General features: G+C 42.4%; 1 long non-coding RNA gene across 1 annotated transcript in view; it reads right to left on the bottom strand.

The window, feature by feature from the left end:
- Positions 1–5,006: 5,006 nt before the first annotated feature.
- LOC144821739 (uncharacterized) overlaps positions 5,007–15,424 on the bottom strand; it is a 511,371-nt gene continuing 500,953 nt past the window's right edge. The window contains exon 5 of the long non-coding RNA XR_013608413.1: positions 5,007–5,159. This is a non-coding gene — a long non-coding RNA (uncharacterized LOC144821739). The remainder of the gene's footprint in view (positions 5,160–15,424) is intronic.

Genomic DNA, 15,424 nt, shown 5'->3' with positions numbered 1-15,424 from the left:
CTGAAGACGTGGTGGGGGCAGGGGTCTGTTGGTGATCCAGAGTGGATGGTGTTCATCGTGCGGGTGGTGTCTTCAGTGTTGACCGGGGTCCAGTTGCAGAGGGTGGTGGTAGGGGGGGGGTTGGTTCGGCGGTTGGGTGCGTGGTTGGTGCGCCAAAGCTGTTGTGTATGTCAGCGATCTTGTGGTGAAAGAAAGAGGCGAATGAATCGCAGAGGTCTTGCGAGGGTGTGATGTCGTTGTTTCCGCCGCTGGGGTTGGAGAGCTCTTTGACGATGCTGAAGAGTTCCTTGCTGTCGTGGGCGTTGTTGTCCAGTCGTTCTTTGAATGCTGTCTTCTTGGTGGTGCGGATCAGCTGGTGGTGCTTGCGGGTGGTGTGCTTGAGGGCGGTCATGTTGTCTGAGGTCTGGTCGTGGCGCCAGGCTTTTTCGAGGGTGCGGCAGTTCTTCCTGAAGTCCTTGAGTCATTGATGAACTATGGGGCTTTCTTGCTTCTGGGCCTGCTGGGAGGGTTCTTTAGTGGTGCGAGGTCATCGGCGCAGGCGGTCAGCCACTGTGTGAGGTTGCTGGCTGCTTCGTTGGGGTCCGTAGTGCTGGCGAGAGGGTTCTAGCGGAGGGAGGTGGTGAGCTGCTCGGCGGTGATCTTGCTCCAGCTCCGGCGAGGAACCTGTTGTGGGTGGTGGTGGGTCGTGTTTCTCCTGAAGCTGAAGAGGACGCAGCTGTGATCGGTCCAGTGAAATCCGGTGGAGTGGCTGAAGGAGATGTGCTTGCTGGAGGAGAAGACGGGGTCAAGCGTGTGGCCGGCGTAGTGGGTGGGGGTGTTCACCAGTTGCTTGAGTCCGAGGTTGGCGAGATTGTCCAGCAGGGTGGTGGTGTTGCTGTCATTGCTGTTCTCGAGGCGGAAGTTGAAGTTGGGTAGGGGAAATACTCACTTTAATTAGATTTAAAACATACAATAAAACATGTTCCTTTTTCTTTTATATAGGTAGCCCTGCTGCAAACCTTTAGAAAATGCAGTGCTGCATACTGGTATTTCCAGTCAAGGCAGAACATTACACCTATTCATCCTGTTGTTGGGCATAAAACGGTGACTAGAATTAATTAGAATAACCCAAATATTAATGAGCCATTTTGCAACAGTAGAAGCCTTTCGGTCGCACAAGCCCCATTATGTGTCACTCAGGAATGTACAAATGTAAGGGATCAATGGTGTGCTAATTTCAGGGGGAACATATTGGCAGAAATAGATCCGTTGATGAGAACAAACAGAATGGAGTCTTGATTAAAACAAAACTACTGCTCAGATTTCCATAAAGTGATCATATTACAAGTCTGAAAACACAAAAGTGGGATGAAAAACCTCCACCAATAGCTTGTCTATCAATAGTATCGATAGACAAATAGGCTATGTTGAGTTTATATCTATAAATGAATGGAGGCTATGTTGAGACTAACACACTTCGAGGCTTACACAATGATGAACCACTTGATGGTGGAAGAAACAAGACATTGTTGTTCTAGCAGTTCTTCATTTGAGCCAGTGGTTGCTGATGGTGGCTCCTGGTCTCATTGCTCACCCAAAAATTATATGCCGCACTCCAGGAGTTTAGTATCCAAGTTGATATGTTTACACCACCAACACCAACTCGTTGGGACTAAAGAGTCTTGATCATGGTTAGGCGAGTCCTTCCTCCATTTTTCATTTTATACAGAAATACCCACTTAACGTGTAATGAAGCATTGTGTTCTACACAGTTTCCAGAGAACATGAGTAAATTAAAAAAAAACATTTGTTTAAAAAATGCATCTTGCTCAATAATGGACATATTGGTGATGAGGATTATCACTTGTTAAGTTTAAACACAGAGGGCCTGAGTATGAGCTCGCTAGGAAGACCTCCAGATGGGTTCCGGAACAAGCAAATCCAATTCGGAGTCTATGTTTCCCGTTCGCCGTTGATTAAATCGTTTCCGAACCCAATCCTGTCAGTCCAACTCGTTCGCAGCTGAATCGTGCTACGCAATGGAGCCGGCTTCCGAACGAGCGAGTCCGATGCACAATTCGGACAGCCATATCGACTCGGTCCCAGCGAGACAAAATGGCTGTGGGAATCCGACTTCCTGGGGCTGTAGCAAGCCCCCCCTTCATCCAGGGCCCACCAAATCGGGCCAGTGTGGGTACCCATAGGTCCCCCTTTTCCATGCATGCATAGTGTGGCGGGCACCAAGGGGTGCCCGCCACAGGGTGTAAGCTTTCCCCACCCACCCCTTTTTGCTATGGGAGCCTGTGTACGTGTTCGGTTACAGGCTCCCATAGAGTTCAATGGGAGTCCGAGCAAACTGAGTCTGTCACCATATGGGTGCATTGTACTCGGTCACTCAGACTCGCAGAGCACAATTCGCTAGGAAAGTCCTCGGAATCTGAGTATTACGGAGGGCTTTCCTAGCGGGATCGTACTTGGGCCCTGTGTGAGGTTTATTAATGGTAAGTTTGTTAATAGTACTTTGAGATGTTATTTTGTCAGGACTCAATGCCCTCTACTGACAATGTATTTCTGTCCTTATAATTCTATAATTTATTGGTGTATTCAAATTTAGTATCCCCTCTATATACGGCATTTCTATGCTAAGTGCCTACAGTACGTCTACGTGCCATTATAGTATGGTTATTTGAAGAGGCTTGCATAATACACCCTCTCATTATTTCTCATTTCCTGGTGATCTCTTCCTGCAAAGATTTATAAATGTCATCATCCCTAATATATGGGTCTAATGATCTTCTTACTAACCATATTATAATGGCATATATAAGGACATAAGAACTATAGCCACTTATCCTGGAAATGCAGCACATGGAGGGGATGCTAAATTTAAGTACACCAATAAATGATAGGATTATAGCCCTTCATGGCCCTGGGGACAGCCACCACCCAGGGTCGGAACCAGCAATGTCCCAGGGGCTCACCCCCGGGACATTGAAGTTTGCTATGGCTTGGGGGGAGCAGTGCCAACCCATAGCAAGCAAGTGCTCTGCTTTCAGTAAGAGAGAGCATAGAATGCTCTTGCTTGCTGAAAACAGAGTAAGTCCCTGTTTCTCTGCCTGCTGTCATGCGAACAGTGAAACAGACAATTTGCTTTGGGACCCAGGGAGCAGCTCCATGGATCCCATAACAATTTTGGCGCCCGCAGGAGGCAAGAAGCTGGAAGGGACCATGGCGGCCTTGAGACTTCCCCCACCGTCCCCAACCATAAAAATGTGAGTGTCATGGGTGTGACCAGGGCACCCACACTACATCCAGGTCCCAGGGGATTAGGTGCTTGGGGCCAAAATTGCCGGGGAAGAGGTTCGCTCGGGTACCCACACTTCAAATGAAAACATAATTTTAAAAAAGAAGACCGGGCCCCTCCCTTCTTTAGAACTTTTGTTTTAAAAAGGGCAGGCCCCAGGGCCCATAACCGTCCAGGAAAGTGGGGGCCACTCGCCTTCCTGGACAGTATTGGTGCAGGGCAGCCCACTGTGCGCCGGTACTGGGAAAAAAGGACAGAAATGTGCTGTATCTGATAGGTACAGCGCATTACTGTCCTTTTCTTTCGCTGTATGGCAGCGCAGCAGGAGGGCCAGCAGCGCTGCCCTACGGCAACACCTCATAAATGAAGCCCTATGTTTGGTTTACAGTGGTGTCAAGCTCCCAAGAGCCTCGTTCTGAAAGTAGATGATTTTTCATTAAGGTGAAGACAAATATAATCGGCATGAATATCTAATTTTATATGGCAATTTATCCTTTTCCGTGTGACTTGAGGTGGCATGCCTTGTCCATTACTTTGTTGAAGTATTCAGATACTTTTGATTCTATTGTAGTTAGTGTTTTAGGGAATAATAACATTTATATTTTTAATGGTTCAGCATGTCCCATAAAGAAAATATTTTGTGTCAACTCTTGTTGCTCATAAAACCAAGTTTGACAACGGAGGATGGAAACGACCCAACCATTCACTGGTAAGCAGCTGTGTATCTCGATTTAATAAATGGAGCATTGTCCAGGCTTGCACAATAGCAATACTCTAACAATAGCATTCAGCATGGTTATATCCAATAGGGATGGAATGCAGAAAATCGCAATAAAAACTGTGTGCAGAAAGAAAAATAGTCAACTATGGAACAATCCCACCATCTAGTGGTTAGATTTCAAAGTTCACTGTTCCAACCAACAGTGTGAACATTATTCAGTATACATTTTAATCTACAGCTGTGGAAGGAAAATGCACATGTTTTATGGTGGGAATGCTCGGGAAAGGGCCAAACAATCAGGCAGGTCTGCTAAATATAGATTGAAAAGTAAATGTGCCAATATGCATCCCTGCTTTAATCCTTTATTAGTCATGATTTTATTGGTGGTTGACCATCTTGAGGAAACTCTAATTTTTACCCAAGTGTCGGTATATAGGGCTATGAGAGCTTTCAGGAGGGGCTGCGGGATGCCCCATTTTGTTAACTTTTCCCAAAGTTTGAGGCAAACTACACTATAAAAGGCTTTTTGGAAATCAATAAAACCCAGATATAATGATTTTCCTTTGGTAGAGAATGTGCTTTCATCTGATAATTGTTGGGATCAGCCCTGAGCCTTTTTTGTGGATGGGGACGAAAAGCGATCCTCTCCAAGAATCCGGAATGAGCCCACCCATTCTGGTTGCCTCAATTAGGGTGGCCAGCAGAGTGGCCCACTTTTGTGCGGATACTTTGTATATATGTTTTGGTATGCCATTTGGGCCTGGTGCTCCTGGTGGTCTGAACAAAGCTAATGCTAAGGAATTGTTAAAATATTGAATGCAATCGTTTTTTTTCGACGACAGAGAGTTAAAGCTTTCTTACAGTAAAACCTAAAAGTGACCCCCACATCCAAGTTTGCCAACCCCTTCGTAAAGAGAGCTAGGAAAATGTAAACCAAAACTTGTTAGTAGCCTTATATACTAATTCAAGTGAACAAATGAAAACGAGGTTGTAGAGGGGATGAAGAGGTTTTCTTTTTAATTAATTATACGCATACATCTGTTAATGTGATGAGTGATCTGATTTTCCGAGTGTCCCAGGTGTTTTTACTCAGTTCACCCATCAGCCATGACAATGTTCCACGTGAAGACTTGGGCTTTGGCAGCAGGCACACTTCTGAAATAGAACAATGTAACAGTTATGGACGGTATGACCCAGTGTAGGCATGGTCAATGCCAAAGTCTACATAGAATTGCTCTACCCAATGCATTGTTTAAAATATTTCTTTCAAATTAACTTAGATGTCAAAAACAACAATAAGTTATAAGGGTAGGGGAAATACTTTCTTTAATTAGATTTTAAGCATACATCAAAACATGTTCCTTTTCTTTTATATAGGTAGCCCTTCTGCAAACCTTTAGAAAATACTGTGCTGCATACTGGTATTTACAGTCAAGGCAGAACATTACACCTATGCATCTTGTTCTTGGGTGAAAAACCGGTGACTAGAATTAGGTAGAATAATGCAAATATTAATGAGCCATTTTGCAACAGTAGAAGCCTTTCGGTCGTACAAGCCCCATTATGTGTAACTCAGGAATGTACAAAGGTAAGGGATCAATGGTGTGCAAATTCCAGAGGTAACATATTGGCAGAAATGGATCAGTTGATGAGAACAAACAAAACGGAGTCTTGATTAAAACAAAACTACTGCTCAGATTTCCATAAAGTGATCATATTACAAGTCTGAAAACACAAAAGTGGGATGAGAAACCTCAACTAATAGCTTGTCTATCAATAGTATCGATAGACAAATAGGCTATGTTGAGTTTATATCTATAAAGGAATGGAGGCTATATTGAGACTAAGACACTTCGAGGCTTAAACAATGATGAACCACTTGATGGTGGAAGAAACAAGACATGGTTGTTCAAGCAGTGCTTCATTTGAGCCAGTGGTTGCTGATGGTGGCCCCTGGTCTAATTTCTCACCATAAAATGATATGACGCACTCCAGGAGTTTAGTATCCAAGTTGATATATTTACACCACCAACTCGTTTGAACTAAAGAGTCTTGATCATGGTTAGGCGAGTCCTTCCTCTATATCTCATTTTATACAGAAATACCCACTTGGCGTGTAATGAAGCATTGTGTGATACGCAGTTTCCAGAGAACATGATTAAAGAAAAAAACAACAACATTTGTTTAAAAATGCATCTTGCCCAATAACGCACATATTGATGATGAGGATTATCACTTGTTGAGTTTAAACACAGTGGGCCTGAGTACGATCTCACTAGGAAGGCCTCCAGATGGGTTCCGGAACAAGCAAATCCAAATCGGAGTCTATGTTTCCAACCACTTCGTCCCCCATTCCAAATGACAAAGTACAATGCGAAGATCTATTCGCCGTTGACCAAATCGTTTCTGAACCCGATTCTGTCAGTCCAACTCGTTCGCAGGCTAATCGTGCCGCGCAATGGAGCCGGCTTCCGAATGAGTGAGTACGATGCACAATTCGGACAGCCGTATCGACTAGGTCCCAGCGAGACAAAATTTCTGTGGGAATCAGACTTCTGGGGGCTGTAGCAAGCCCCCCTTCATCCAGTGCCCACCGAATCGGGCTAGTTGGGGTACCCATAGGTCCCCCCTTTCCATGCATGCATAGTGTGGCAGGCACCATGGGGTGCCCGCCACAGGGTGTAAGCTTTCCCCACCCACCCCTTTTTGCTATGGGAGCCTGTGTACGCGTTCAGTATACAGGCTCCCATAGAGTTCAATGGGAGTCCGAGCGAACTGAATCCGTCACCATATGGGTGCATCGAACTCGGTCGCTCGGACTTGCAGAGCACAATTCGCTAGGAATGTCCTCCGGATCTGAGTCGTACGCAGGGCTTTCTAGGGAGATCGTACGCGGGCCCTGTGTGGGATTTACCAATGGTAAGTATGTTAATCGTTTTTGAGATGTTATTTTGTCAGGACTCAATGCCCTATAATGACAATGTATTTCTTTTCTTATAATTCTATAATTTATAGGTGAATTCAAATTTAGCTTCCTCTCCATATACGGCATTTCTATGCTAAGTGCTTACAGTACTTCTAGGTGCCATTATAGTATGGTTATTTGAAGAGGCTTGCATATTACACCCTCTTGTTAATTCTCATTTCCTGGTGATCTCTTCTTGCAAAGATTTATAGATGTCATCATCCCTAATATATGGGTCTAATGATCTTCTTATTAACCATACTATAATGGCATATATAAGAACTATAGCCACTTAGCCTGGAAATGCAGTACAAGGAGGGGATGCTAAATTTGAGTACACCAATAAATGATAGAATTATAGCCCTTCATGGCCCTGGGGACTGCCACCACCCAGGGCCGGGACCAGCAATGTCCCAGGGGCCCACCTCCAGGACATTGAAGTTTGCTATGGCTTGGCGGGAGCAGTGCTCCTGCCAAGCCATAGCAGGCAAGTGCTCTGCTTTCAGCAAGTGAGAGCATAAAATGCTCTTGCTTGCTAAAAGGAGAGCAAGTCTCTTTTTCCCTGCCTGCTGTCATGCGAACAGTGAAACAGACACTTTGCTTCGGGACCCAGGAAGCAGCTCCCTGGGTCCCAAAGCAATTTTGGCGCCCGCAGGAGGCGAGGAGCTGGAAGTGACCATGGCGGCCTTGATGTTTTCCCCCACGGTCCCCAATCATAAAAATGTGAGTGCTGTGAATGGGACCAGGGCACCCACACTACATCCAGGTCCCAGGGGATAGGGTGCTTGGGGCCAAAATTGCCGGGGAAGGGGTTCGCTCAGCTACCCGCACTTCAAATGAAAAAAGAATTTTAAAAAAGAAGACCGGGCCCCTCCCTTCTTTAGTACTTTTGTTTTAAAAAGGGCAGGCCCCAGGGGATGTGGTCCCCAGTGCCCATAACAGTCCAGGGAAGTGGGGGCCACTCACCTTCCTGGACTGTATTGGTGCAGGGCAGCCCACTGTGCGCCGTTACTGGGGAAAAGGACAGAAATGTACTGTATCTGATAGATACAGCGCATTCCTGCCATGGGCGTCCGCAGGGGGGGGTGCAAGGAGGGGTGCATGCCCCCCCCTGGATCGCCGGTCCTTCTGGTGCGGGCTGTACTTGTGGCGCTCCTGTCACTGCTGTGGTGGATGGTGCGGCCGAGCGCCATTATTTTCTGTAACACTGCAGTGGCACTCCAGTAGCCCAGTGACACACTGGGCTGCTGGAGTGTCCAATGTTACCAAAAATAATGGCGCCTGGCCTACGAGGTGCGGGCGTACATCACGGTATTCAAATCAGGGCCGTAAATCATTCATGCGTGAACGTGCTACTAATGACGGCCCTGCTTCATGTTGCTGTCCTGTCCCCAGAGAGAATGGACCAATGATGTTACAGGGGCATCACATTTTTCTTTTTTAAGTTTTGAATCATTGCCTCTTGCCACGGTGGGCCAGCCTCGGAGTGCTGTAGAGTTCGCGAGAGGGAGAAGTCAGGAGTGTCATGGTCATAGCTGGCCTACCCTGCAGTGCGTGTGAGTCTCTAGGTGCCCAGGCAGCAGGTTTATTATGGTAAGATTACTGGTCGAAGTGTACACTTCTCTTGATCTGCTGCTGTCAGCTGCCCCCCTCTCTTTCTTCCTCTTCTTTCTTCTCTCTTTCTGTCTCCTCTCACGTGCTCCTCACGTGCTTCTATAAACGTCTCTTAAAATCTGTCATTTATTTGACGTGCTGTTGTTGTGGTGTAATTAAAGTATTGGAATATTTAATGATTTCCTTTCCAGAACTACATGCGAAACTCACGACTTGTTAGCTAATGCATTTGTGTAACTTTCCAATTACAGGATACCCTTGCTTTGCCATTCCGAAAAATCATCTAAATAAGCGCTTATTCTTTGTAAACTTATTTTGTTGGTATCATTCTTGATAGAACCACAACACTGTACTCCTGAGTAACAGTACGCATTTATAAATCCAAAGGTCAATCGCTTAATAGTGCTCCCCAATTTCTGCTTCCTTCCCCTCTGACCTACCTCTCTTCCCACCCTCTGCTGTTGCTAACACAGGGAGCCCATTTTGCCCTTCCCTGAAAGCCCCTCCCTCAAAACTTTAAGTAACCACCTGTGTCAACCCTTTCCCCCCAAAAAACTTTGTATCACCCCTGTATTATATATATATATCCAACAGGTGGTCTGCAGCTGTATTTGTACTTTGCAAAACCTTACGCTTACTATGTTTTAATGTTTTAAAAAGAAAGGACCACAACTTTCTCAGTTTGTAATGCTTTATTTAGATGGAGAACCCGTGTTCTTTTCATGTTTCACCATCTTAACCTGAACCTAAAGGTGGCCTCCCTCTTTATATCATACCTCTAAAAATCAGTTAAGGGTCACCCTGTATAAATGCTCCAAAGGTTAGCAGATGCATGTTGCTGCTTTGGCTTGGCATGTTGTGGATTTAGTAAATATTTACATATGTGGCCTAATTCTCTGCGTTAAAATTAAAGATTGCTCTGATAATGTGCGAGATTACCATGAATTCAAGTTGTCTTTATCAGAATGTTCTAGACATCAAGCTTTATTTTACCTACCCAGGGCGATTGTTGGCAGTCATAGATGGTGTATGGATAGTTTCTTTGCATGGCTGTGCTCCTTAGGCCACTACCCAATGAAGTGGTTATCATTTGTAGCTCTGTCTCTACAGTGCAGTTATTTGCTTACCTATTAACAATTATTTAAAGTATGCGTCAGCTGTGCCTAGATAAGTAGAGCTTTCTCACCTGATGCTATTGTCTGTTTGGTGGATCAGTCTGCCTCCTATGGGATGCTTGCTTTGCAATAAATTAGGAAGTGTACATTTGAAAGGTACATTGAGGCATCACATCCAAAATTGTAACTCATAGCTTTAGCTTCTAAAGAAAGCAGACTTTCGACTTTGTGCTAGTTTGTGGGCTGACACTAGTCTGCGTTGGGCTGAATTTGGACTTATATTTGAGCGTCTTTTGGACAGGGGCCGGGGCTAAAAATCTGGCAACACTGGCAGGCTCCTCTGCAGTCAGACGGAGAGAGAGTTCAGAGAGAGAAGCAGCCTCTATCTGTCCTGCGCTTAGTTTGAGAAGAGAATGAGATCAATTATTTACTTTTTAACTTCTTGTCCAGAATTCAGAATAGATTAAAACATGAAGATTTAGGACTTTTTGACAGGCTATATATTTTGGTTTGCTGTCTGCCTAGTATTGTTTAATTTCTGAATTTTCTGTTCCCTATGGCTCCTCCTGCGCCCCAGTGTTTCTTGTGCTCCACCTGGCACACATCATGTCGGAGGAAGGTGATGTCGTTAAAATGTTGCCTCCACCTGGAAATATTTCTGCGGACGCCCATGCCCTTTTCTTTTGCTGTAGGGCAGCGCAGCAGGAAGGCCAGCAGCGCTGCCCTACGGCAACACCTCATACATGAGGCCCTATGTTTGGTTTACAGTGGTGTCAAGCTCCCAAGAGCCTCGTTCTGAAAGTAGATGATTTTTCATTAAGGTGAAGACAAATATAATCGGTATGAATATCTCATTTTGTATGGCATTTTATCCTTTTCCGTGTGGCTTGAGGTGGCCTGCCTTGTCTATTACTTTGCTGTCGTATTCAGATACTTTTGATTCTATTGTAATTAATGTTTTAGGAAATAATAACATTTTTATTTTGTAATGGTTCGGCATGTCCCCAAAGAAAATATTTTGTGTCAACTCTTGTTGCTTATAAAACCAAGTTTGACAACGGAGGATGAAAACGACCCAAGCATTCATTGGTAAGCAGATGTGTGTCTCGATTTAATAAATGGAGCATTGTCAAGCCTTGCATAATATGCATACTCTATCAATAGCATTCAGCGTGGTTAAATCCAATAAGGAATGGGATGCAGACAATCGCAATAAAAACAGTGTGCAAAAAGAAAAATAGTCAACTATGGAGCAATCCCACCATCTAGTGGTTAGATTTCAAAGTTCACTGTTCCAACCAACAGTGTGAACATTAATCAATATATATTTTGATCTACAGCTGTGGAAGGAAAATGCACGTGTTTTACTACCTGTTAGCTTTGTTGGACAGGAGGGTAGTGATATAGATGTATCCTTGTCGATTGATTCTAGAGATATATACACGAATACCCACCAATTCCAAATATTTTTATTTATTGTAAATATCATCACGAAATCAAGTGCTTAGTTTTATTTTAAACGTAGACCGTGGGCTGCATATAATGTCTACCTATTAAATAGATACACCACCGCAGCCTAAACAGCACTGTTTGTGTTCCACTGTCTTTCTTCCTTCTTTTTCGTACTTGTTTATAAGCTGGGCGAGTATTAGAGTAATAGAGAGTTTTTTGTAGTATTTATTTTCAAGCAAACATAGCTGGGGAGTAATAGAGCAATGTCTTTTTTGGATAATAGCACAACAATCCAACAATTTTTACATAAAGTGTTTTTTTTGCATAGCAATAATAAATGAAACAGATATACACACGAATGACTCTATATATATATAAATATATGCATATATTTGTGTATATCTATCTATATATATATATATATATTTATATTTATATATTTATATGTATATATATATATATATATATATATTCTAAACAAAGGAATGAAGAAGCACTCTGCGGGTTTAAGTAATCCAATTTATTGTTCTATAGACGTGTTTCTGCAACATGCCTTTCTCAAAGCGTTTAAGCAAAAACAAGATGGTTATCACCTGACCAGTTTTTAATTAATTCTCTGTGAACTCTCATTGGAGAGCGAATAATGGCTAGAGAAAGCGGACTTTTAATTCACTATGAAGCATTGTTAAACATTGTGCCACCATCATGTTAATATAACTTCACTTTAACCTTTATTTTTTGCAGAGGATTTCTAATTTTTTTTAGGTGAAGTAGGATGTTCATTACAGTGCATGTGAAGGGTTGGGCACAGGGCCAGGCCTGTTGTCAGGCCCTGTGCCCAACCTCCTGCAGGTACCCAAACCCTTGCTCTGTGCACAGTCTTTGGCTGTAAACGTTGTGGGTTTGGGAGTAGGGCCTGGGCTGTGTGGTCTGGCCCTGTGTCTAACTCCCATGAGCTCTTCAACCCTTGCAGCACCTGGCCATTAGCTGTGCACGGCATGGGGATGGGTGCTGTGCCCAACCCCCACAGTCCTGCATGGCTAACTGGGTGATGTATTAATATAAAGGGTGTCAGTGTGTGCTATAAAAATATAAAAGGTGTCATTTTAAGTAAAGCAAACGTATTGGTTTTATCAAAGGGTCAACTTGTCTATTGGCTTTATCACTGGGGCAGCACATTTACGTATAGATACAAATCTATTTATTATGTCAAAAAATCAACATTAACTATAATCGAATGTACATTTTATAAATTAACAAACTGCAATGTTTTAAAAAAGTGATTGTGTTCAAATGTTTCTAATAAAACTTTCTTTAAAAAAAATCTCTACATGTCTTGAGTTTATTACATTTTATTTTCAAGGCCACAAAGTGCAAACATAGAACCCACCAATAGCGGGCTCTCGACCCCAACTGAGGATCAGGGCATAGAACTCCAGCTTGGAGAGCTTTGATAAATATGTTAAACTCTCCTAGAGTCGTGGATTTAATTACTGAGGAAATTATATTTATTTTTAATATTGCTGGGGGCTGCTGCACCTCCTGCACCCTTCCACAATATTAAAGAAATTATATGTGGTGTCCCTGCCCCTTTTTAGAGCATCACCATGAACCATAAATTACTTTTTAAATCCATACCAGGGCATTATGGAGCTCTTCCCCGGCAGAAGCACTGAATATGAAATGAGCAGCTACTCTGCTCATTTCATATTCACTGCTATGCCCTAACTTTTTAATTTTAAATTAGCGCAAGGAGGTCATTCCAGCACTGACATTCCATTATGCTTTTGTACAGATGGCGGGCGGGGAGCCCACTCCCACACTTCCATGACCTTTCAGTTTTTAAATGGCAGCATGGGAAGCCCACTCCCACACTGATATATATCTTTTAATCAAATATGGGAAGCACACTCCCGCACCATCATAAAGTCTGTCCCCAGGACCCTTCATAGCTCAGATAGGATCCAATTTCTCTTGTCTCCTCCCTGTGTGGAAGCAGTCTTTTGCCATTCCCACAGGGGAGCAAACCTCAATTTCCTGCCCACCAAAGCATGGGTAGGAAAAAAGCTCTGATCACCCCTGGCCGAAGCTTTTCTGATCCCACCGGGCTGGATCAATGCAGTTTCCCTGCCTGAACTTTGGTGGGGTAGGGAGTTAACAGTGTCCCTGGGGCTGCCCCCTCCCCCCCGCCCGTTCACTCTTGAAAGTGGAGCAGGCTCCAAGGGAAGGTATCGCGGGGTCACATAATATATGTTTTTTCATGGTCAAAGAGACAGGTTGGAAGGGAAGGATCGAAAGAGCCATAATGTTAGATCAGATTACACATGCTGAAGATTTTGTCATTTAGAAATCTCGGGATCAGTTATAACTTGCCCACGTATTACATTTCAACAACAAAGTGATGAATGTAATGCTTAAATTGATCTCAGCCTCTCGCAATCGCTGGGGCCTCATTTCGGTCCATCATTTTCTTAAATTGAGCAAGATGATGGAAATACTTTCCATTGAATAATTTCAAGTAAAGAAGAAATGTTGAAAATGTGAAGCTGGTTAAGAAATATAGAATAAGCCGAAAAAATTGAAATTGACAAGACATTTCAGACAATAATTTTTTTTAACTCCAGGGAGATTGGTGTGATGTCAGCATTTACACAAATAACATATATATGCAGCAAATGCTTAGGGCATACTGGTGCCCTGCAATTATAAATACATTGAAGCTCACAAGTGATAACTGCCGGAAATTTATGTTTATTATGTGTCTAATTGAAAATTATCAGTAGAATGAGATTGTGGAGAAAGGTAAGTGGTTGAAAAAAATGATTGAAATGTATTGCTGATTATATTTAATTGGTTGGAAGAAGATATGTGCACTAGTGAATATAATAAAGTATGAAGCAAAAAAGTTCAATCAATTGGAAAAGGGATCTTTTTAGGTAACTGATGATTTGTAAGAATAGCTAAAATAAATGAGTGGGTGTCTGAAATTCATGACCTGAACACCATGCAAGACTGATCTACAGACTAAAAAATATAGAAGCAATCCTTGACTATATATGGAACAAGTTAATTGAACTATATTCCGAATAGAGATGTTTTAAAACATACTCTCATAGCTGTCCAAGACGAGACATTCTATATGTTAATAGATGGAAATTGAATCACTATAACTCAATGTTTTGATGTATTATAAAAATCATTTTGAAGTATAGAGTTACTTAATCAATTCTACTATATGTGAGGGCTTTAGATTGTAACTCATTGAATGCCGTTTCCTTTACTATAGAGTTGCCTAAACTTGTATTTTTGGAGTTGAGTAACTATTGTGTAGAGATAAGGTTTATGTATGCAAAATAAAGGATTTTTATATATTTGTTCAGGTAAAGTGCTATTTTTATGGAATAGAATGCATGTTAATTTGTATTGGAACTTATATATGCAAGACGTCTGTTTTATGTATTTTTGTGGATACGTTTTTCTAAGTGATATTTCGATGAAATGAATCAGTGCTTCAAATGTTTAAAGACCGGTGCTAAGGGGAGTTTCATGCAGTATGTGTTTCCTTTCATGGCTTCCTTTTATTGCCTGCTCTTTGAATTTTTTGGAATTTAGGTGTAAGATTTATATGTTTGTACGTTGATTTTTTGTTTAGAGGCTGAGATAAACTCAATTTAGATGATTTCCAGTATCACTCATCACATTGAATCCAACTCTCCCTCTCCTTACCTCACTATGATCATGGAAATCTAATTGTCCAAGGGCCCTGCTACACTTGCTGTTTTCTAAATGAACAAATCCACTTTCAAGCATACATCCTACTGTGCAATAATGTGTTGCTCAGTTAACCTCCTTCTAAATGTAAATGTAAAAAAAAACTTTTAAACAAAACTTTCATGGCCTTACCAGCAATCCCTTATTTGTTTTCTTCAAACTACTTTATAAATTACTACATTGTGTACATGACAACCATTGAATTATTTTTGAAGATCTCAATATGATCTGAGTTAAGAGGATTTATAAAGACCGTTCCAAACATGTGGAACATGATAAAACTACACCGTCATGTCATGTCATGTTAAAACTGTTGTGGTCTATCTGATATTTGCCAAATAGCCTACCCTCAACTGAAGAACACAGAAAGGAAACCCCCCTTTTTTCTGATTACATATACCCAGTCCTTTCTGGTTAAATTGGGAAGCTCTCCTTTTTTTTGATATTACATGATAAAACTACTCCTCTCCGATCAGGAATTGTAGCATAAAAGTGTATTAAGA

This window comes from Lissotriton helveticus, chromosome 2_2 (genome assembly GCF_964261635.1).
Source record: "Lissotriton helveticus chromosome 2_2, aLisHel1.1, whole genome shotgun sequence".
In the NCBI taxonomy this organism is placed as follows: Eukaryota; Metazoa; Chordata; class Amphibia; order Caudata; family Salamandridae; genus Lissotriton; species Lissotriton helveticus.
Note: the sequence above shows the minus strand (reverse complement) of the source record. Positions and strands in the feature narration are given on the sequence as shown.